The 25193-nt window shown below is 37.6% G+C and overlaps 1 protein-coding gene and 1 pseudogene across 1 annotated transcript in view; both read right to left on the reverse strand.

Moving 5' to 3' along the window:
- The window catches only part of LOC123520981 (adhesion G protein-coupled receptor L3-like), a 612162-nt gene that overhangs the window by 102467 nt on the left and 484502 nt on the right, over nucleotides 1-25193 (reverse strand). The gene's annotated exons all lie outside the window — the stretch shown is intronic.
- Nucleotides 19197-19261, reverse strand: LOC115873369 (annotated as a pseudogene).

Genomic DNA, 25193 nt, shown 5'->3' on the forward strand with positions numbered 1-25193 from the left:
GTTCTAAGATTGATTGTGGTGATGATTGAACATTTCTTCTTGATATGATTGAACTTATTGAATTGTGTGATATGTGAATTATGTGCCAATAAAACTGTAAAGAAAGAAAAAAAAAAAGATTACCACTCAGCAATTCCCATGGGACAGTTGGATTTGAGTAGGGATAGATTCAAAGACATAAAGCAACAACGATAGAGCCCCTTTAGTGGTACCAATAGATCATTGTGCTCAGTGACTACTTCAAAGTTTCAAGGTTCAAGTCTACCCAGATCATGCCAGCAGAAAGGATCGGTGGTCTGCTTCTGAAACGTAAGCCGATGAAAAACGTTTTGCAGTGCACTTGGACTGTGACACCTCTGTGACTGACATGAGTTAGAGTCCACTTGAGAGCAACAACCTAAATTGCTCACACTCCCTTGTTCCTATTAATGTCAAGTCAGTTTATAACACGTTTCTCCAAAATGTTCTTAAATTCATGCTAGCCATTACTGAGTTCCTATCACCTGCAGTAAAAGACAGCTGATTAACACCGAAATGCCATTATGGGTTAGGCACTGGGCTCTTAACTGCAAGACTGGCTGTTCAAATCACCAGTCAGTCCTTGGGAGAAAAATGATGCTGTCTGGTAGGGTAACGAATTGCTGTCTTGGAACTCTAAAATGGGTATTGATTCTATGCCAATGGATTTAGCTGGTGTTGAATAATGCTACATACAAAAATCTGGATAATGCCAATAGTGATTAAGACACTTCACCTTCAAGGTACAAATGTAGTCTGTGGAAATTATGTCTGGACAAAATCTGCATATTTACACACATACAACAGCATGTAATAATAAATTCCGTTCAAATAGATATATTATTCCAATGTTTATAGAGAGAGCACACTAAGTTCTATGAAAAGCATATCTAAGTACATAACTCACAAGAGTAATAATTTTAAAACAAGTTGCTTAAGTCAACTACATAGGTGAGGAGCTCTGTCAGGTTGCTCTCAGCCTGCAGTGGAAAAATGGCAACTCTGGGAGGCATTTGCCCAGGGACTGGCAGGAATTTTGTCAATGACTTAGCATAGCAATTGATGATAAAACCAGAATGTTTAGGTATAATTGATTAGAATTGGTCTTTACAGAGGAAACACATGGAAACAATTAGGACACATGGTAAATGCCAATGATTCAGGGCTGGCAGTTTGTACATTACGCTTTTTGGACTATCCAAATTACTTGACTTTTTTTTAGAAAAAAGGAGAAAAAAGGTAAGAGTACAACTTTAGATACCAATAATTAATGGCTTTGAACAAAAAGAGGAAAGAGTTATGTTGTCAAACTTCTAATACAATTTCAAAAAGAATTACATGGGGACAGATATAATAAATCTCACTGTATCACCTTAAAGCCAGATATTTTCCCCGAATTTCTAATAGTAAAACCCTCTTATCATTTCAGTGTTAACAACTGGTCCTTTCATAAGAATAAATGAATCCCCTCTATCTACATTGTACTTTTAAGCCTTAGAGTTTCCAAGGAGAGTCTCTATTTGTATATGGTAAATTTCACTAATTCTCACTGTGTTCATCTGCAAAGCATTTCATTCTCACAAAAGTCTCACTTTTCTTCTCAGCATCGATTTGTTAGCTGAATGTAATAGCAAGGTCTCACATCACAGCCTTGGAGGCTTGCATGGGTGCAAGGTTGTGTTTTCTTTGTAGGCACAGGCCCTATGTAAACAGAAGGTCCCACTACACTGCAGTAGCAACGCTTACAAACTGCGAAGGGTTTTACATACTGTCAAAAAGAGCAAAGCCTTTTCCCTATTTGCTTTCAGATGAAGACTCTTATGCAGCACTATCCTTAAGCTACATTTTGAAGTATGAAATAACCAGACTTTTGGGGAAAAGAGTTCCCAAACTCTTTGCAGCAATCTCTTTGATAGATGATCATCTCCCTCCTCTTCTCTTCCTTCCACAAAGACAAAATAATTGGAGGAAAATAACTAACCATCTTTCACTCTAAAGAATCATACCCAAACTTTCCAAGTAAGGAAGTTGAGATGTCAAACAAATTGAATAGCGTTAATTAAAATTGATTAATTAGGTCAGTCATGAGCAAATCACCCTTTTCTCCAAGCTAGCTGGTATCGCAGAGTACTTTGTCAAAGAGATTTGAACATCCATTCTTTCTGAACTATCAATCATTTAGCCAGGGAAGCAATAGTGGTGTAAGAAAGCTTGATACCATCACCTTAGCATTGAGGATAATAGTTAGTGTAGAGAGATACTGGGATTGAGCTGTTTAGTTAGCTTTTTTTTTTTGGGGGGGGGGGGTGTATCCAGGACTCAATACTTAGTAGCTATGTGATTATGGCCAATATATTTATTTCTGTGCCAATTTCTCATAATGTATTAGGAGAAAATATTAGTACTTATATTCAAGAGTTCTTATAAAATTTAGTTGATTGCACAATCTGATTTAAATACTTTCTAATATCATGTCATTTCGATAATTGTTAATTATTTTATTGCTTTTAATACTAATAAACTTTGTACCTTATCTTATAAATCAACTCCAAGGTGATTTACCATGTAATGGATCAACTTGGTCTGAGTCCCTGTTACCCACATTTTCTTATACATAGTTTCTTTGACCAGTTAGAACTGCCCCAGTAGGTTCCTGAGACTGTAACTCGTGACAAGAGTAGAAAGCCTTGTCTTGCTCCACAGGAGTGCTGCTGGCATAGAATCGCTGACCTGGAGGTTAGCAGCCCAAAGCCCAGCCACTACTGTGCCACCTGGCTTTCCTGCTTCAGAGTTGGGAATAAATATGCACATGACGTTTCATTTTCTATAGACAATCAAGCGAGAACTTACAGTAAGAGAGATTATATAGTTTCTCACTGTAAAATTTACAAATATCAAAATATCAAAAACACAATTCAGCGTGTTTCTTCAGGCATAATAGCTAGGTCAAAATCAGATTGGAGACATTGTGACAGAATAATGCTTATATAATTCCTCAGAATTTTTTAAAAGGGAATTTTTGCTTTACACATTGGATGTATGTATGGATTGTGATAAGAGTTATAGGAGCCGCCAATAAAATGATTTAAAAGAGAGGGGCTTTCTTTCCGTCTTTTTCTATCTCTATTTGTTGTATTTCTTTGTTAGTATTAGCTTCCCTCTGGCAAGTTTGCGGTGTGAAAAATTTTCATGAAGTGTGATCAATAACAAACTAATCATTAATTAAATATTTTATTTTAAATACAAGAATACAACTCTTAATTTAGTTTCTACTTCTATTTTATCTCATGACTGTATGGAAGAGAATTTGTGAAGTAATTTGGCTGGGATAAAAATGAGGTTTAAAGTGTTAGTGAATAAAATTAAACAGCAATTTTCTATTTATCTGTGAAGTTACCTTAGTTCCTGAGTTTTATTATCTTTGCCTCCACTATGGGGATAATAATATAAAATTTATTGAATTTCTATGGAAACTAAGTGAAATATCCTGTACTACTCAATCTGTAAATACTATAGCATAGAGATATAATATAATAATATTTAGCATAGAGATATATTATAACCATATTTATGTTTTACTGGTCACCTTCACTTAGTAGATTATATGTCTGCTGTGATTTTCAGCATCAAATTTAATATTACTGACTTAGTTCATTTTTTTTAACTCAAGATAAACATTTTTCCAAAGACATTAAAAGAACTTTCTGTTCTTTGTTGCTTCTGATTAATTTTTCAAAATCACTAATATCTTGTGTATGAAGGAAAGTTATTATTCTGTTATTCTGTAATATACATCTCTTCTTGGTTTATATACATTTCCTTTATTTAAAAGGTGCACCCTATTATCATCTTTTGAAAATAATACCATAGTTTGAGTTTATATTTTTTCTGAGTTAGTACAATGAATTACCTTTTAATAACAAAGAGTAGGTTTTATATAATGGGATTATAATTTTAAAACTTTTTTTAGTTGATGAAATAGGTGGCAAGATCTGGGTACTTCTCACATGACAGAGAGTGCCACCCATTGACTCCTATTACCTTAATTTCCCAACAACTTAGACCTCCCTTACATTACAGTGCTTGGTGAAATATGAGCACATTACTTGTGAAGCTACTTTGTGTTTAACTGAAATAGCTGTTGAGTGAGAAGGGAGATACAGAGGAAGTCCCTTGACATGGAGGCTGTCACAGTGGATTTAGACTATCATACAAAAAGAAGTAAACTCTATAAAAGTGTAAATCATTGATGGTAAGTAGTTTAATACAAATAAATGAATGTTTAGAGAAAAGGAAATGGAGCTGAGGACACACGTAGACAAAAGTCATGTTGCATAAAACATTCACTCAATCATTATAGTAATGTTTGTAAATAAAAGTAATGAAAGATTCTTAAGAAAAACTCACTGGCACTGAGTCATTTCTAGCTCATAGCAGCGCCATAGAGACTGCGAGTCTTGAAGGAAGCAGAGCCTCCTCTTTCCACCACAGAGTGTCCTGGGGTTTGAACCACCCACCTGGACTTTAGCAACAAAATGCTTATCTCACAGGGCCACCAGGACTCCTTCGAAAGGAAGTATCTGATCATATACAGATAAGTACATTATTTTGATATTTGTAAATTTTACAGTGAGAAAGTATATAATCTCTCTTACTGTAAGTTCTCACTTGATTGTCTAAAGAAAATGAAACGTCATGTGCATATTTATTCCCAACTCTGAAAGCAGGAAACCCAGGTGGCACAGTAGTGGCTGGGCTTTGGGCTGCTCACCTCCAGGTCAGCGATTCTATGCCAGCAGCACTCCTGTGGAGCAAGACAAGGTTTTCTACTCTTGTCACGAGTACAGTCTCAGGAACCTACTGGGGCAGTTCTAGCTGGTTGCTATGAGTTGGAATTGACTTGATGACGGTGAGGATATTTTGGGGGCTTTAATTTTAAAATGCTAAGAAAACATCAGTTCAAGGACGTTCAATGTTCTGTACACACACTCATCGACACTGTTGGGTGCGATCGAGTCGAGTAGGTACAACAGAAGGAAACACTGCAAGGTCCAGCTCCAACCTCAGCATAGTTTGGTTTGAGCCCATTGTTACAGCTTCCGTGCTGAAAGCCTCCCCTTTCCCGGCCCCTCTGCTTTACCAAGCGTGGTAGCCTCTTCCAGGGACGGATGTCTGCTGAGCAGTCCTCAAAGCGCAGGAGACGGAGTCTTTGTCCTTGCTTTGTGGGAGTATTCCGACTGTACTTATGCTTGGTATTCTTTAATAAACATACTCCTAGAAACACTGGTGGTGCAGTGGTTAGACAGTGGGCTGCTAGCTGCAAAAGCAGAAGTTTGAACCCACCAACCCCTTCATGGAAGAAAAAGGAGACTTTTTATGGTCTCAGTCACCCACAGGGACAGTTCTTCTATGCCATATTGGAGAGCTAGGATGGTAATTAGTTTGAATTTTGGCGGAAGCACTAGTGCCTCTTATAAGTGATATAGACCTAGAAAAACTGGAGCAAAATTATTGCAGATATGTTTTTCCTGCTCTATATATTTATTTTTATTTGAATAATTTTATTGGGGGCTCGTACAACTCTTATCACAATCCATATATATATATATATATATATATATATATATATCCATTGTGTCAAGCACATTTGTACATTTGTTGCCATCATCATTCTCAAAACATTTGCTTTCCACTTGAGCCCTTGGTATCAGTTCATTTTTCCCCCTCCCTCCCCGCACCCCTACCTGATGAACCCTTGATATTTTATATATATATTATTATTATTTTATCATATCTTACACTGTCCAGCATCTCCCTTCACCCACTTTACTGTTGTCAATTCCCCAGGGAGGAGGTTATATGTATATCGTTGTAATCGGTGCCCCCTTTCAACCCCACCTTCCCTCCACCCTCCCAGTATCACCACTCTTACCACTGGTCCTGAGGGATTCATCTGTCCTGGATTCCCTGTGTTTCCAGTTCCTATCTGCCCCAGTGAGCCTCCTCTATATATTTATTAATAAAATTCAGTTTAATGCTATGCCTACAATGCCCATACCCACACATCAGTTTGACATCAGTTCTCCTTTACAAGCAAGTTCAGGCGTCTCCGGGAGTTCTTTCTCATCACAACCATGCTGCCGCACACACTTTGTCAATCTATCCTCTTAGATCATGTGATTGACTTCTGTCCAATTTCTAGGTGGTGGAGGAACTTTCAGATCAGTCAATCTTTTTAAAGCAGAAAAGAACTGATTTATGGAGTTGCCTAACCTATAATCTTTATTGGAGTAAAATGTTATTTGTTTGGTTTTATATTTCCTGCAGAACCACAGGTAGGTTCAAACCACCAAACTGTGTTAGCTTAACCATAGGTGCCACCAAGGCTCCTTCCCAAGGTGGAAAATGTCCATCCTTCATTAGTAAATAATCTGCTTGACCTTCCTTTGGGACTGTGAGGCCTGTGAAGGGGCAAACACCTTTATTCCAGTTTAAAACTGGAAAACAACCATGTCAGAGTTTGCAATGCGTACGTTTGTATTCTGTGGTCTATTCCATTTGCCAAGAGATGATTGTCCCAAAATGGAGAGGCCATTTAGCACAAAAGTGTCCCTTATTTTGTATTAATCCTATGTACTTTTGTAACAAAAGCTACCAATGATATGCAAAAATGCCCCACTTGACTCCCTGGATACCAGTGTCTTCCTTGTTTCTTGCTACCTTCTAAGTCTCTTGTGCTGCTTGTGTTCTCAAACATCACTTCCTTTTTAAATGCAGTTTCTCTCTCAGCACATGGATTTTTCTAGCTGCTCTAGGTATTCGTCTGGTAATTACCATGTTAGCGACATTCATCTAGACTGGCCCTGTGCAATTGGAGTAACATCCAGGCCACACAGGCCACTCTGTATTTTCTAGTAACCACATTAAAATTAAAATAGGCAAGAGTAATTATAATACCCATTGTTGTAGTTGCTGTTCCAATTGGCTCAAAATTTGGGGGACCTCACATATAAAACATCGCAACCCTGTTTGTTCCCAAGTTACCCACATGACCTTACGTAGGCTGGAGGCCATTATTGTGGGTATTGTGTTAATCCTTTTGCTGGCAGGCTTGCTCCATTTTGACTGATCTTTTTCTTCGTGAAGCATGTATTTTATTTAACCCTATACACACAAATTATTAGTGTTTCACCAATCTTATCTGCCAGTCTGTCAAATCGTGGTGGGTTGGGTGTCGTTCGGATGAGGAAGCTTGGCGCCAGTCTGTTCCAGAGCAGCAGGCTTCCTTGGGGCGGAGGGTTTCAGTGGATCTCCCCAACTAAAATAGACTATTGATCTTACTCCAAAAACTAAATGTTGAAAATGAGATTTATTTAAAAAAATGTCCAATATAGACATTTTATCAGGAGAGATCAACACTACAGAAGGACAACATGTTTTGTAAAGTAGAGGGACATGAAAACAATAGAAATACACAATTGACTGGATGGATGTACATTTCATTCTGTATATATATATATATATATATATATATATATATATATATATAGCTACCATGAATAGGGGCTGGCTTAATGGTAATTCACAATGTTTATCATTTAAACATGTAATCAACAAAAAATAGGTATTGTAATGTTGTATTTACTTAAAACCATTCCACCCCTGCCACACACACACACACACACACAAACATTATGTCTTTGCATTCTGGTCCTTAATTTATACTTGCAAGCACATCTCAGTCTAGTTCTTCAGTTGCTTTGACACGGCAGGTCCTCATTAGCTAGGTATGACTTGTGGTTACTATTCTGACTGTAGCTCTGGAGCCACATGCCCAACAATGCGTCTCCACCAGCTTACCTGGCAGCTGTGTATCTGCATCTTAAATAAAGATGATTTAATTTATTGTGCAATATCATTCATGTGAATTGTCATGCATTTTTTAAAGATTATTCTCTAATCTTCCCCTTTCTTTTATAACCCACTTCCAGTACATCCGCAAATGCTACAATCGCTATATTCTAAATATATCCAGAATTTGTTTATCTTATCATCTCTACTAGTATGAGCTTTATTCTATTTCTCATCCATCTCTCATTTAGATAAGTATAATTGCCTATTAATTGGCATCTCTCAATGAATGAGTATAATTACCTACTAAATAGTTTAAATGTTTCCATCTTTGCTCTGCTGGAGTTAATTCCACACAGCAAACATTGTGCTTCTTTTAAGAATAAGTCAGAGCTCGTCACATTCCTTGACTCCTCCAGTGAATTCCAAGGAAGTTCCTCAGCGGCATCCCTTCTTAGAAGTAAAGCTGACTCTTTCTGACACACACTGTTCTAGGCGGCTTGGTCTGCCTTCCTGGCTCTCTGACTTTTGCCCCTCACTGACTGAAAGCCTGCCTTCTCTTCCTTCGGAACTAAGGGAGCACACCCCCTACTACAGGCTTTGCAAATGTTTCCCGTCTGCTGAGAATCCTGTGTATATTTGATCTTTGACCAACTGTTGCCCTTTTCAACAACGATTTTTCTGAACACTTTGTATAAAACAGCAAATTACTCTACCCAACCACAAACACATTTCAATATACTTCATCTAGTTTATTCACTAGTTTAATCTAGTGTCAATAGCAGTGGCAAAACCCTAAACTCACTGTCATTGGGTGAATTCTAACTCACAGTGAATTTACAGGCAAGGATAGAAGTGCCTCGGTGGGTTTCTGTGGCAGATGCCTTACGAAGGAGGAAACCTCACATTTACCCCATGGAGCGGAGGGATTTCATTGTGCAGGCTCTGTAGTTAGCAGGCCAGTGCTTAAGCACTGCCTCACCTGGGCTGCGTGGCATAGACTAAGCACTTAATACATACCTGTTGAATAACTGATTATATTACTTAACAAACAAAATTTAATCTTCACCTACATGTAATTACATTTCAATTCAAGTTCTGGTGTTATTACTCAATTCCTTCAATTTAGGGTTTTTTTCGGTTCTATGTCACTGTAGTAGTTAGATTTTACGTAAACGTCATGGCATCTGTGTGGAGGGAGGGGTGAAATCCAACCAGTCACTCAGATGGTAGCTTGGTGATGTCTCCTTGGGGTGTGTATTTTTGTGAGAGAATGTGAGAATTTCTCTCCCTTGCCTTTGGCCTCCTGTTTGCTAGGATTCTGTGTTTGCTCCAGCGCAACTCCAGGGGCCGCAGATTCTGGGAGCCTTCCACGCCCTTCCAATGGACCTATTGGTATCAGATCCAGTGACTCATCACCGGCTGCACGGTGATCTCCTTGCTTTCATTTTACCTTTCTCTAATCCACCTTCAGCTTCGTGACTGCACAGGGCTCCGGCTAGCGTGGGACCCATGCGCTTGATTTGAACTGGGATGGGACGCCTTCTGGATACAGAATTACTTCCTGATCTACACAATGTTTTCTTACACATGTGCATGTCATTGTTTTTGTTTCCTTGGGCGACCCAGTCTGACACAAATACCACATAGGCAATATTTCAAAATAATGTTTGGTTTTCGACTTAAAAAAATCAGCAATGTATACTTCAAAAGGAGTGGCAGATATGCAGCATTTGCATTTTTAATAAAGGCAAAAATAGATCTCTCACATCAGAGAAAGGGTACATCAATGATGGAGATCTGCTACTACAGCATAATTTTAAAAAATATTTTTGTATGTTTTTATATTGTACTTCTTAACCACCTGTAAATATGTAAGCTATTTTGGGGGCTTACAAAGAAAGAAAGGTTTCCTCTAGAGAAGAGTCCCTGCATTTTCATTTGCAGCCCCCTGAACTGTGAGAGAATCCATTTCTGTTTGTTAAAGCCATATGCTTATATATTTTTTTTGTATAACACTACTAGATAAATAAGACAGCACGCAAAATATATTTGCTAAATAAATTGTGCCTAACCCTGATTTTATTCAGTTTTTTCGAATCAGTAATATAGGGCAAAAACAGATCATCCTAAACATGTTGCTTGGTTTGTAATCTAAATCTCATTCATCATAGATTGTGCAACTGCTATTTTCTCTTCCGTACATTCCAATAACTTGTCCAATGGCCTACAAGAGCTGCTTCCTGAATCTCATCTGGATGTCAATTCTAGAAACCCTCCCATCAGACTTCTATCTGGTACCAGATAGGTCATTTTAAAACATCTATGTGATAAACTATTCTTGTAGAATTGTTTAATCCATCCAATGGACACCTCATATTTCTAAACTTACCCCATAATATTATCATGTGGCATGGCACTGCATGATCTGAGTCCTGCTGCCTGAATCTCCATGCATTCTGCATCTCCACATTAGCTCATGCTTTGGGGTCCAATCGTATCACATCATACTCGTTAAGTTCCTTGAAAAGGCCTTTGACTCTCTTATTCACATCACCACTAAAAGCACCCATTATTATAATTTTTTACACAGTTGTATTCTCTAAGCAGTCTCCATGCAACTGGTGGTGAGTGCCATCTGTTCGGTTCCCCTTCCTAGTGTCACAACAGAGGAAAACAATGCCCAGTCCTGGTCCTCGACCACCCTCACCATTATTCCTATGCTTGAGCACCTTAGTGCAGCTACTGTTTCGGTCCTTCTTGCTAAGGGCTTTCCTCTTTTTACTGCCTCTATACTTTACCAAGCATGGTGTCCTTCTCTAGGGACCGGTCCTTCCTGACAATATTCCCAAACTGTGGGAGATGAAGTCTCACCATCTTTGTCTCTAAGAAGCATTCTGGCTGATATTTCATCTAAAACAGATTTGGTGGTCCTTTTGACACTCCCTAGTTCTTTCAATAATCTATGCAGTACTAAAATTCAAACCCATCAATTCTTCTTCAGTCTTACCTATCCAATATCCAACTTAATGCATATGAGGCAACTGAAAATACCATGGTTGGGTCAGAAGCACCTTAGTCCTCAAAGTAAAATCCTTTCTTTTCAACACTTTAAAGTGGTCTTGTGAAGTAGATTTACCTAATCCAATGTGCCCTTCAATCTCTTCACTGCTGCTTCCATGAGCAATGATTGTGGAGCAAAGCAAGGCAAAATCATAGATAACTTCAATCTTTTCTCCATTTATTATGGTACTACCTATTGGTCTAGTTGTGAGGATTTTGGTTTTCTTTACATTGAGTTGTAATCCATACTGAAGGCTGTAAACCTTGATCTTCAACAGCAAATGTTTCAAGTTCCCCTCACTTTTAGGAAACAAGATTGCGTAATCTACACAGCCCAGGTTGTTTAGAAATCAAACAATCCTCCACACCTGATGCTGCATTTTTCTTCATATAATACAGCTTCTCTGATGATGTGCTAAGAATACAGGTTCAATAAGGATTTTAAGAGGATAAAACGACCTACAGCTTTCCCAATTTTCTACCTTGCTGTCTCCCCTTGTTCTAGTCACACAATTGCCTCTTGAGCCATGTACACTTTCCTCATGAGCCTAATTAGAATGGAATTATCCTCAAGACAATCCACTGTTTGTTATGATCCATCCCATTGACTGCCTTAACAGAGTCAATGAAACACAAGTAAACATCTTTCTAGTATTCTCTCCATTTAGTCAAGATTCATCTGACATTAGCAACACTTCCTTTGTTCCACTTCTCTTCTAAATCCATCTTGAACCTCGGGCAGCTCCGTCAATGAACTGCTACTACAATTGTTGGATGATCTTCAGTAAAATTTTACTTGCATGTGATATCAATGTTGTTCTATAATTGGAGCATTCTGTTGGGTCACCTTTCTTTGGAATGGATGTAAATAAGGATCTCCTCCAGTGAGTGGGCTAAGTGCTGTCTTCCAAATTTCCTGACATAGAGAAGTGAGTGATTCCAAGTGCTTCACCAGCTTGTTGAAACATTTCAATTGGTATCCCATCAATTCCTGGAGCCTTGTTCTTGGCTAATGCTTTCAGTACAGCCAGAGCTTCTTCCTGCAGTATGACTGGTTCTTGCTCATGTGCCTCCTCCTCACAGGGTGGAGTGTTGAGTAGCTCTCTTAGGTACAGTGACGGTGTATTTTTAACATCCTCTTTTGATGCTTCTTACATCCTTCAATATTTTGTCCTTAGACTCTTTCAATATTGTCGCTTGAGGATTGAATTTTTCTTGGGTTTATCAGATTAAAATACACTGAGCAAGTTCTTCTTTTTTTGTTTTCTCTCTCTAGGTTTCTGCACATTCAAACAGCTATTGACTAGAAATTCCCAAGTTGGCAAAGACTCCCATTTTAATTTTGACTGATGTATTAAATATCAAATACTGACTAGCTAATAATAAGTTATGACTTTCAGCTGTGTTTCCCATACTATTAGTGTCACTAGAAAGACAAAAATATTTTTAAAATATATCAATTTTCTTTTATTTGGTATGAGAATTAAAATGATTATTAATTAAAGTGAATTTTTTAACATTTATATATCATCCAACTTTGACTTCCCTCTAAAATAAATTCTTATATTTAAGGCAGGTGGGCATTCCTTGTACTTATTACATCTCACAAAAATCTAGAGAGAACAGAAAACTTTCTTCCATAAATATGAGATTAATTAATAGTATTACTAAGGAAGTTAACAACAAAATGCAGATCAATTATGGTGTTCATTAATAAGATTGGCATTGTTAAACATAATTTTGGATATGCAAAAATAATCTTACAAATAAACCATATCACTTTATTTAATATGATTTTTCAGTTTTGATATAACCATTATTTAAAACAAATGATACCACTTAAATGTTTTAATCTTTGATTCAGTATATTCCTCTGTTTCTTATTTCTTCTCTCTTCCTCTAAACTTTCTCTCCACTGTACAACTGAACAAAGACATCCCCAACCCAGGATGGTGGCATTGCATTTTAGATTATAGATTCAACAGCTAACTACATTGTATATGTTTTCAGTCATCAGAGTTTTTTCTTGAGTATTTCTTCTCAGATCAGAAACTTTACTGTTCTGTCTGTAAGCTCTTTCCATCCAAAGTAGTTGCATGTAGAGAATAGGGCCTTTAATGGATGATAAAATACAGATAGCATCTACCCTCAAAGTTTCTTCATGGTTTCTTGCTAGGCAACCTTACTTTTCAACTTTTAAATTCTGAGTTCTATTTTTGAAGTTTACATTTTTAAATATTTTCTTTCTGAAGCAATAACCATTTCTGCTACTTGCTGTTATAAATGTCACTAGAATATTCATTGACTTCTAGTATTTACCTAACGTCTCTCTAGTTGATATATATCAGCCAATTCTTATACTAGTGTATTATAGTACAGTATATATTACTATACTAGTAAGTTCAGCCAAGTTACATAGATAAAATATCTAATATTTATCAATCACTAGACTAGATTATAGGGGTTCACTGACAAGTCTTCTCAAATTTCAGGACTTTAAAACTCCTCCCTCCTAAAAAAACCAAAAACCTACAATGCCACTGAGTTGTTTCCAATTTACAAAGCTCCTACAAGACAGAGTAGAAGTGTCCCTGTGGGTTTCTGAGATTGCAATATTTTACAGAAACAGAAAGCCTCATCTTTCTCCCATGGAGTAATGAGTGGGTTTGAATGACCGACCATGAGGCTAACAGGCCAATATATAACTGATCATGTTTCCAGAGCTCTTTTAGGTTAAAGTCTAGTGGAGGATAAAGTCACATCAACAGATAATTTCTGCCTGATATATTCATATCTAGGATTGAAGTTAAATAAGGGTTCTATTATAATCAGATTTTCTTAGCCTAATCTTGAAATTTAGAGATCATTGGAATGCTATTTTGAAAGAAATGTTATTTGACGGAGGAACAAATATAAAGGGTTTTGTTTTATGAAGCTGTCAAAGATTTCATTGTGCTTGGATCTACAAGCAAGGCTCAAGGAAGCAGCACTCGAAAGACCCAAGATGTGTTGTATTGGGTAAATCTGCTGAGCAAAACCATTTACAGTGTTGAAAAGTGAGGACGTTACTTTGAGGATTAAGTTGAGCCTGGCTCAGGTAATGGTGTTTTCAACTGTTTCATAGGCATGTGAACTTGGCTATTGATAAGGAAGAACAAAGGCTAGATGCATTTGAATTATGCTGCTGATGAAGAACATTGAAGATACTTAGAACTTCCAAAAGAACAAACAGATCTGTCTTGGAGGAAGTATATCCAGAATTTTCTGTTCCATAGAGGCAAGGATGGCCAAACATGGTCTTACGTATTTTGGACATCTTGTCAGGAGAGGCCAGTTCCTAGAGAATAGCAGCATGCCTGGTAGGTAGAGGGGCAACAAAAGAGTGGACCGTCATCAACAAAATGGACTGACACAATGTGTGCCACAAAGGGATCCACCCTAACAGCAGTTGTGAGGATGGGGCAGGAAGGACCAGGTCGTGGTAAGTGCTGAAGTGCACAGGGGCTTGATGAACGGGAGAAGCCTCATGGGACACCAGACAACTACATGGCACAGGTCGAATCGTACAAAGCCGAAAGAGTGGGCTGATACTAGATGGCTGACATATCTATTTAAAAGAAGTCCAATTATTTTCACATACTGGTGCATATTGGTTACGCATCTCATGTGATATCTGAATTGTCCACGGTTCAGTTAAAGTCTTTTAAACTAACCGGGCAGTTCCACCGGGTCCTACAGGGTGACAATGAGTCACCCTAGATGGCAGTGAGAAGACACCTAGTGGGGCAGTACTTATGCCAGGAATCACAAGGTCAGCAATTTGAAACTTCCAGGCCTTCGGCGCAGGGGAATGGAGGGGCTAGTTCTTTTCCTGGAAACTCACAGGGGCAATTCTATCCTTTCCTATCAGGTAGTGCATGGACTTGATGGCAGTGAGGTTTAAAGTTATTTTTCATTCTGTGTTTAAAATGTTGACTATTATTTCATTATCCTTGTAAATGTTAATCAGATTAACACAATTATGCATTCATTCATTCTCAATTGTTTCTGTTTCACAAATTACCCTGAACTTAGGGTCCTAACACCAAACTCTCTCTCTCTCTCTCTCTCTCTCTCTCACACACACACACACACACACACACACACACACACACACACACGTCAAATCTCAGAATTCTCTAAATTACTCAGGTGGATTTTCTGATTTAAGCCTGCTTGGCAGGGACTTGATGGGCTGGGGCAACTTTAGCCGCATTTAAAGAGGTAGGCACAGATTGGGTAGGGGCACAGGCTACGATGGAACTCATCTGAGTTCTACTTGCTTGCTCATTCTTCTCTATGCCAGCCCCACCTTCTCTATACGGCCATCTTCAAGTCCCACAGAGGAGACAGGGGAGTCACCTCAACGGGTAAGCACTACCCACCTCCCCGCTCCAGCCACCTTTTGCTAATGAGCCATTGGCTGAAGCAGGTGACACAGCCAAGTCCATATAGTCTTTGTAGAGCCTCGATTCCTTTAAAGGGTGAGTTACCAATGCACAGTGTCAAAGTTAACAGAGATAAGAATGACATGAGTTTTAAAAAGAAGAAGAAAAGTGGAAACAAAAGCTGCTGGCTATAAATATTTCACTAACATATGTGAAGACAGAGGCATGAGTCTGAAAGTCGAATGGCTGCTAATAAATAGCAAATGCCTGTTTGAACAGCAATACTCCTTCCTACTGTGATATCAAGAACCTCGTGAGATCTGCCAAATGAAAAATGTGAGAGCTGTGGAAGTTTCCACTAAAAATGGTACAAAAAAGGAAATTTAAATAAACAAACAGATAAGAATAATCTGTGGTTACCTTTATATACTACTAGACACTATAAGGTTTTACCATGATTTCAATCTTTTTTTTATGTTTCATTATTGTCATATTGAAAAGCACATCCCAACATACCACGAGGTCAGTTATTACTTTTAAATGTGTAAGAAGAATAGTTGATCTGCCTTTTGTTTGCCTGTGCAAATCCCATAGAGCACATTAACTTCCTCTCATGAATGCTTTGTTCTTTCTTGAGTTTTATTTTTAATTGTAACCTGTAAAACTTCTATACATTTTCTAAAAAGCATATTTTACTACTTTTAATTCATTGCATGTTAGCATATCAAAGGCATGAAACAACTATTTTCTTTGAATGAGATATTGATACTCTCTTCTAAAGAATTCCTGTGCTACTTAATATCCAAATTTGAAATATTCTTTTGTTTGCAAGCTTTGTCTCCAAGTCTTTGCAGAATGTGTTATATTTTATTTTTGTCATGCTTTGCGATTTATAGCAAGTTTTATGAGATCTGGATCCAGTTTTTCCCTGAGGACTGAAGTTCTCTTAGCAAGTAATTGAAACTCACAGGCAGCCATTGCAGCTTCCTGGCCACCGGGGTGCCCTTCCCAGCATTGCCACTGCAGTTCACACTTGAATGTTGTAGGACCAAACTCTGGAACTCAACTCAGCTTCATTTTGCCTGCCCTTCACCTGTACCAAGTGTTTCAAAGGAACCATGTTCCAGTAAAGAACTTGAAGCTTCGGAGAAGACACATTCATTTTCTACTGATATAGCAAAAAGAAATGTTGCTATTCACCCTTATCAGAACCCATAATTAACATTAATTTGGCATCAAGTTGGAGATTTTTACCAGCGAGAAAAGTAAGACAATGTAAAAATGCAACTAAATTTTAAAAATATTTTAACCCTATTCTTTGGTCATTTAGGATATTAAATTTCTAGTGGAATGTGTGTAGATATGTATATATATATATAGATATATGTATATATCAATATGTGTGTATATATACACACGTGCCTACTTATAAAAGTACTCATGTAATATAAATGGAAACTTGCTAACAATAGTCCATTTCTGTCACTATGATGTTTTGTTTGTCTAACATGACTTTTTATTTTAAACAATAGTCTTCTTTGTATCCCTTAGAATACAATTCCTTTTGTACTTTTTACTATTTTCTTGCATTTCCCATTACCTATTCTTCCTCCGTAATAGCATGTACCAAAACCATGTGTGGATTAAGGTCAAAAGATCATAATTAAATTATTCCGGATTAAATTATAATTAAAAGTTTGTTTAGTTACAATGCTGATATAAAGCTTGATGATTTCTACAGCCACTAACTTCCTAATCGAAGGTGATTTCAAAGAACAGTTAGCTTGTGAGAAAGTTCCTTGTGTTTAGAGCTGAAAAGTACATTTTCTAACAAATTATTAACAACTAAATAGACAAAAACACTCACTCATTTTAATTTTTTTATTGAAAAACATTTCAAAAATTTTTATAACAATCAGCATTTTGTTTCTACTCACTTAAAATATTATTCTCTTAAAGTTAATCTATTACGTGTTCCCAGGATAGCCAACACAATCCTTCACCCCTTTACTCCTCCCCGCTCCGTGGTGCTTTGCAAATTCTTCCAAACAGCTAATGTTCCTTTTATTTATTGTTACTAGGACAGCGGAGCTAATTAAATGGAGTGTAACAAGGCAGATTGTAGATTCTTTTTGTACTTTTAATTTTTGCTGTGAAATGTAGAAGAATAAAAATAGCTGTACCTCTTCTTTCCTTGCTTTGAAAGAAGGATGCACCAATTAATTGCTTCCTCCAAACTTACTCAAGAGGCGACTCAGATGAGAAGAGCTGCTGTTTTCAACTATGTTTGTACTAGTAAGCAGAACTTTAGGTAGACCATTAGACACAGTAATTATGCACCAAGAAGTTGCCTACATGTCTGTGCCTGTTGTTATAGTTATCTCATGCCAGTATTGTGTCCATTGTTTCCTGACAGTTTATAGCACTACGTCAGAGGCATGCCTTCCAAACAACGAAGATTTCGGATTTGGATTCCTTACAATTCTACCTGACTTATTTTAAAGGAAGTAAACTTCAAATTCATTTCTCAGACTGTTGAAGAGAAAAATTAATCTCCAGTAGTCAAGAAATTGCTTAGACCACTGTACTATTCAGTTGCTTTCACTCTTACATAAATGACCCTAAATTACACTTTAAGGTGTTAATTATCTGTGTTTCTACCATCAGGCATCTGGCATTCACATTTTCCATAATAAAATGTTCTTTAAACTTTTATTCCTATTAATGTCTTACTATACGGAATATCTCCAAGTCACAGGCATGATAAAATTATTATGATTGTTGGTTTCTATCAAGTCGATTTTTGACTCATGGTGACCACTAAGTGTAAGTTAGGAACGGAGCCCCACAGGGAATTCAAAGCTGTGACCATTGAGAATCAAATGATCATTGCTGTCCTCTTAGGCAACTCTGATGAAGAATTGAACCACCAAATTTTGGGCTAGTTGTTGAGTATGTGATCATTTGTACCACCTAAAGGATTCTGATTATATAATTATTGAAAAGAAATTTAGAGAAAAATAAGACAAAATATGCCTCATGTTTTTAAACATATAGTAATAAAAGTCTTGTCCATCAGTTTCTGATCAAATGAGTTATTCAAATTTGCTTTTTTCTTATTAATAATGTCATAGTTTAAAATGAAATGTAATCTGGACTATGTTAGATCCAGTTCTAATTGATTCTTGTCTGTATTTATAATGTTTCTTTTGTTCCTAAACTCTCTGAAGTATCAATTTCTCCTACAGACTATTTTCTATAAAATTGGCTTATTTCTAATCTCTGAGTATCTCTACTTAGTAGGTATTATTACCCCACTAAACATCTGGACAGAACTCCATCCAACTCAATTGGTTGGTTTATTTATAAGAAAAAAAAATCCAATTGATAAGGTTCAATAGAAGTTTTTACAAATGTATTTATGTATCTTCAATAAACAGTCTCTGATAATAATTCCTGATGACAGTGAGATATGAACATGCACACACACAGACAAACACATATAGACAAATGGCGTATTAAATTGCACAAAGCAATCTATCTCTTCCCCAGGTTTGTTCTCTTCAACCCTCTCGATTGGAGCTGTCCAAGAAAATCAATGTCTAAGTCAAAGGCCATTCAGGGCATCCAAGCCATTAGCTTCTTTCATATATTTAAAATTGTACTACCTCGGTACCATTCTGTACATAGACCAAGAGGTGGCATTTGAACAGAACAAGGGGACACTGAAATATTTAAAATCCTGAAAGGAAAACAATTCCTAAAGGGTTTGTTTTAAGATTGTATCCTTTCTGCATTCTTATTCAATCAGTTCTTAGCAAAAATCAGAAATAAGAACATGGGCCATGCTAATCTTCTCTGTATCGTTCCAATTTTAGTATATGTGCCGCCGAATCAAGCACAGAAATAAGAACATGGAATCAGAATCAAAGCAAGGCTCATTTACCTTCTACACTATGCAGATGCTACACCTTACTTGCAGCAAGTGAAGAAGACTTGAGTGTTTATTTATGAAGAAGAAAGACTATACCCTTCAATATGGGTAAGATTTGCACTTTTCAGACAGGAGTGCTGAAGACTACAAGGGTGCATGGGTTATTAGATAAGCGGTTGGCGGGATACGGAACCTTGAAAGAAAATGGGACTGGACCGAGGAATTTTAATATGTCCTTCCCGTTATTTAACAGAGAGGAGTGCGTCTGCTCTGCATCAGGATCCCTAATAGAATTGGAGCTATTTTATAGTCCTTCTTTCTTTCCATTTTAGGGTGACATTTATCTATGCAAGTTAGGCAGGATAGGCAATTCTAGAAGACAGCAATTAGACTGACCCTTCCTGAGGGGTATGTGAAGGGAGGAAGCAGGGGAAATGAGCAGTGAGCCAATAAGGGGAACAGGGAAATCATCAGGGCTCCAAAACTGATGGTGAGGCCGGTGCAGCTTTTCTGGTCAGGTTTGATTAACTGAATTGTATCTGAGAGGTTTGACTGAGAGGTGAACAATTGGAAAACATGATAGTGGGGCAGGAGGAAAGAAGAAAGGAAAGATATATCTATAGGTATGTAGATACACACATATATAGATATGTATATAAGTATATATATAAATATAGATCTATTTGGTTTATATATGTGTGTACATAAATATATATGCACAACAGGAAAGCAGATGGACTTTGCACATCTACTTAAATCTTACCTCAGTACAAGAACAGTCTGTTCTAACAATGTGGAACAGTATGATACCTTCCCAACACGATCTTTGAAGACAAAATGGGTGCATAAACAAATGTAGTGAAGAAAGCTGATGCTGCCTGGCTAGTAACAGAAAAGTGGGTAAAGGGAGACATCAGTCAGTGTAAGACATGAAAAAATAATAATCTATAAATTATTAAGGGTTCATGAGGGAGGGTGGGGGAAGTAGGGGTAAATATGAGGAGCTGATACCAAGGACTCAAGTAGAAAGAAAATGTTTTGAAAATGATGATGGCAACAAATGTACAAATGTGCTTGACACAATGGATGTACGTATGGATTGTTATGAGAATTGTATAAGCTCCCAATTAAAACAACAAAAACAACAAAATGATATAGCATCTGGGGTTTTAAAGGCTTGTAGTTTAACAAGCAGCCACCAAGCAGGGAAACAACAAAGTTCGCATAGAAGAAGCACACAAGTCTGTGTGATTCTTAGGTCTTAATGGAAATAGGTGTCAGAAGTTCAAAAACAAGCAACCAAATCGATGTGAAAGAGCATGGATGTAGTGGAGACCCCAAACCCACCTGTAAGATAACTGGACAGTCCCTCTTAGCAGAATCACACAGAAGGTATGATCAATCTTGGGTATAAAACAGAACTTATGAATCACATAACTATCCTCTAGTTCTTTAATATTACCTCCCCTTACTATTATGGCTTTTACCTATTTTACCTCATTGATCATGTTGGACTTCTGTATGTTCATTTATATAATTAAGATCATGTGATACATGAAAGCCAAGATGGATAACCCTTCAGAAACAGTAACAGGAGTAATGGTTCCCTGGGTGCTTAATAGCATTGATGATGGTATAACCCAACTCAAGGGTGCATATTGGATGGCAAATAAATAAAAAAAAATATGGGTTCCTGAGAGGTTGGGTGGGGAGGGAGTGGATAATGGAGCTCAAGGCGAAAGAAAATGTTTTGAAACTGATTGTGGTAACTTGATGAGATTGAGCTTGGGAATGCTATGATATCTGGAAGAGCCCCAATAAAATTGTTAAAAGAAATAAACACCCAAAACCCAGAATCTTCACAAGTGGATCAATGGACAACATCAGGATCAACAGAAGACTGAGCTCTCAAGGAATTCATTTTACTTGGATCCACGATCAGCATATAGAATTGGCCACCAAGAAATTAAATGATTTACTACATAAGACAAATCATCTTCAAAATATCTTTTAAGTGCTAAAAATACAACTTTGAGGACTTTGTTACATAGACGACAAAGGTGTGTCTGGCCCGAGTCATGTATTTTTTTTTAGTCACCTCGTGTGCATGGAGCAAACAAATCTATCTTGTAAGAAATACAGCCAGAAGGCTGGTTTAGTAGTGAGAAGGTTACAAGTCAGAGCCCACTAAATGGTACCTTACAAGAACAACAATGTTCCTTCCTTGGGAAAACTGTGAAAAGAGTCACTTCAAACAATTTTCTATAAGGCTTATTTCTCTGAGAGAACCTCAGTAGAGATGGTGCATCTAAACAAACCAAATAAACCAATTCACTGCCGTCAACTTGATCTGACACATAACAACGTAGAGCCCAGGGTAGAATTGCTGTAGTTTTTTATGGGAGTAGAAAGTCCTGTCTCCCATGAAGATGCTGGTGGTCTAGAACTCCTAACCTTTTGGTTAGCACAACATATAACCACTAAGCCGCTAGAAGTCCTCGTACCTACATGATTATTGCTTTAAGGTTTCCTGTTTTGTTTGGGTTTGAATATAATAATTTAGTCATCTAAATGTGCCCATCCTTGTGCTAGGCATTGAGCACTAAATAAGATATAGAGTACAGGTCTTGCTACTCAAGAGTTCATAACGCAGAGACAGAAGAGGGCAGTTAGGCCAGCACTTAAATCAGCAATGTATATTCTGAAATAGACAGCTCTGCATAGCTCTGTGGGAGCACAAAGTGGAGATGCCTTGACTTGTTCGGGGACAGATGCAAAGGAGAAGGTACCCTTTACTTGAAATTTGAAAAAATGAATAGAAATGTATTGGTAGCCCTTTGTCATATCACATGTTAATCTTATCTTTTATTTATTTTCAACTGTCTTTTCTCGCTCATTATCAGACTGGAAAATTAAAATCTGCTCTTTTCCTAACTAAGGATTTTTTGTAAGATTTGTTCTACTACCTAAAATTGTTCCAAGAAAACTCTTTATTTTGGTTTCAATGATAGAAGGGCAATGCACTTCTTCTTATTCCATACCATTTATGCATTTTTTTGTTTAAAAGCATGACTTTTATATTCCTGGCACTGTTTTAGAGACAGGTATATAACTGGGAGCATTCAGTAACAGGTTGTGATGAGAAAAATCAGGGTAAGAGGATACAATGAAATAATACATCTGATGGTGGGAGGTGGCTGCTATTTTGGACAGGGAGATCAGGGAAGAACTCTTTCATAAGGTAACTTTTAAGTAAGATCCCAAATAAAGCAAGTGTTAGTTTATGTTCAATATATCCATCCATGACACTTTAGATTTCTTTCCAGGGATCTTCCTTCTATTGAACTTGGCATACTTATTTTAACTAAAATGATTAACTTAGCAATTAAAAAAGGCTAAAAGTTCAAATACAGTGCAGTGGGTTGAAACTACCAGTCACTAGGTTTATATTTCAGTCATTAGGATCTCAATTCATTGCTCGCATCCTGCAGTGAAAGTAGTCACAGTGGGGATGTATGGTAACAAAACAGACAGTGACCTTAAGCATCAGCTGCCTTAGAGCAGCGGACAGCGCAGTTGCTTAATAGGATCAATCACTTTTTGCACTGCATGCTACAACGTTTGGAAAGAGATCCTTCTGAAGTCCGCCACTTGGTATACATTCACTTTTCCTGCAGTCGTTCTCAATGGAAGCATGCCTACTTCTTTCAGTGGGCACACCACATTGCATGGAAGCTGGCAGCCTTGGAGCCTTCTAATACAGACAGTGTTGCTTTTGTGCTGGCTCGTGGCTGTGACTGTTACAATTACCTGTAGCTCCTTTTCAATCTGAAATAATATTTTTTTGAGCCCTAGACATTTTATTTCCTTTGAAAAAACAATACTAATTTTTCAACTTTGTTAAGCGTTTTTGTGATGCACCACTGAGTGAATTGTCCTGTAGAGCTGCTTAGATTGTAATACTTAAGTGTGTGCAATAAAACATCATTAACTAGCAAGCATCATGCAATATATTTTATTGCATGATATATATATTCACAATAATTTTTATACATTGCCATTAGAAATTTTATATGTGCATGTGTCTCTTACCTGCCTTTATTATCAAGTTGCAACAATACTACTACTTTGCTTGATTTTACAGAGCACATATTCTGACAATTAAATCTCAGTTTATGCCTTTAGCCTTGTACTGTGCGTAGAGTTACTATGGTTCAGAACCTACACAATGGCAGCTAACAACAACTTATTATTATGAGTTTGGAATCAAGGTACCGCAGCATGTAAACAAGACTCTATTCCAAACAATGAGCATTCTTTAGAAAACATCAGTCAACATTTTGAAAGAAACACTGCATCCACACTTTCATCTTAAATATATTATGCCAAATGTAAATGAAGATAACGTTTCATAATAAACTGTTCAAGGACAGAGGGAAAAAAGATGCTCTTATTTAAATGAATTTCAAGTATTGCACAAACCAATCTAGAACTATGTAAGCAAAGTCCACATTTAAGGCCCCCAGCAACACCTGGATGGAATGAAATGTGTTAGCAAGGGGAACCAGGAGGCAGATGATGTCAGACAAGAATCAGAGGTTCGTCAATGTGATGCCATGACAGTCGGAGTAAGGCATATGCGGTACTAGAGTTTAATTTTAAGGAACTGATGACGACCTGTTCCTTTAGTAATTCTGTCAAATCGCTTTAAGTTACACTTAGCTATCATATGCAATGATTTAGAATGGCTAGGGAGAAAAGAAGCCCCCTCTTAAGGTTTAATGAGGCTCTGGAATTGGATTCTATTATTTCTCCCTTTAGGGAGACTTGTGGTTCCCAATCGTGTGTTCATGGCTGTACAGGCTAATATCTATGAACGCCAATTTCAATGTTCAAATGTGTTAGTCTAAACCGGCACGACACCACTTCAGGCATTCTATATACAACAATAAGCAATTCAATAGTGGTCGGGGTTGTGAAATCTATTAATGGTTCTTTATCCTGTGTACTAGTTTTGAAAGCCTCAATTTACCACTGTATGGTGGACAACAACTTAATCCATGATGATTAAGTTGTTTAAAGATGATTGCGACCTTACAGGTTTTTTGATTCTGGACTCCTCTTTCTCTCCAGGTGTGTTACTTTATCTACTAAAAGTAATAACCAATATGCAGTTGTTCTTTGGAGCCACAGTACGATTGGGACCTGTAGAGACTCCAAAGGATGGAGTCGAAATGCCCCACAGGACTTTCCAGGGTGAAGATCATTAAGTCTTTAAGCTGCAAAATCACTTTGTGTGGCCAGAACATCTACTTCTGGGCTAACAGTCAATGGTTAATCACAGACGCACCACCAGTCCGGTGGAAACAGTATAGCTTTATACAAACTATTATAAAACTAGTTAAACAACATTGTATTTTTGAGGGATTCTGCAAATATTTAAAGGTGTATATATGTAAGACCACTCAGAGAAATAGGCATCATCTGCCCCTCACTGACCCATGGCCCTGCGGGGGACAACACCAGAGACACAGTGTGGGAATTGCACCCAATCTGATCCCGCCAAATGAGGCAAAGCACTGGGGGAGTGCTGCGGAACAGCAGGGAAGGAGAGCAGCAAGATCCCCAGGGAATGATGAGGGTGGACATTGGGGACAGGGAGTGGTGCCCCAACAGGCTGGACTGGAAAACACTCTTAAAGGCCAGCGATCCTTGAACTAACTGCAAGCTTTTCTTTCTTGGTATATTTTAATTTGTTCTTTGTCAGTGGTTTGATGTTGTTGCTGTTTTGTTGTACATTGTTGCTTGGTTGTGCTCTGTCCTGTTTTTGTGCATGTTGTTGTCCCGGCAGGTATGTCTGGATAGGGCAGGCAGGATGAACAATCTGGAGGAGAAAACAA

The sequence above is a fragment of the Echinops telfairi genome, unplaced genomic scaffold, assembly GCF_000313985.2.
Source record: "Echinops telfairi isolate 266 unplaced genomic scaffold, ASM31398v2 ScPeMD7_7468;HRSCAF=8506_0, whole genome shotgun sequence".
In the NCBI taxonomy this organism is placed as follows: domain Eukaryota; kingdom Metazoa; phylum Chordata; class Mammalia; order Afrosoricida; family Tenrecidae; genus Echinops; species Echinops telfairi.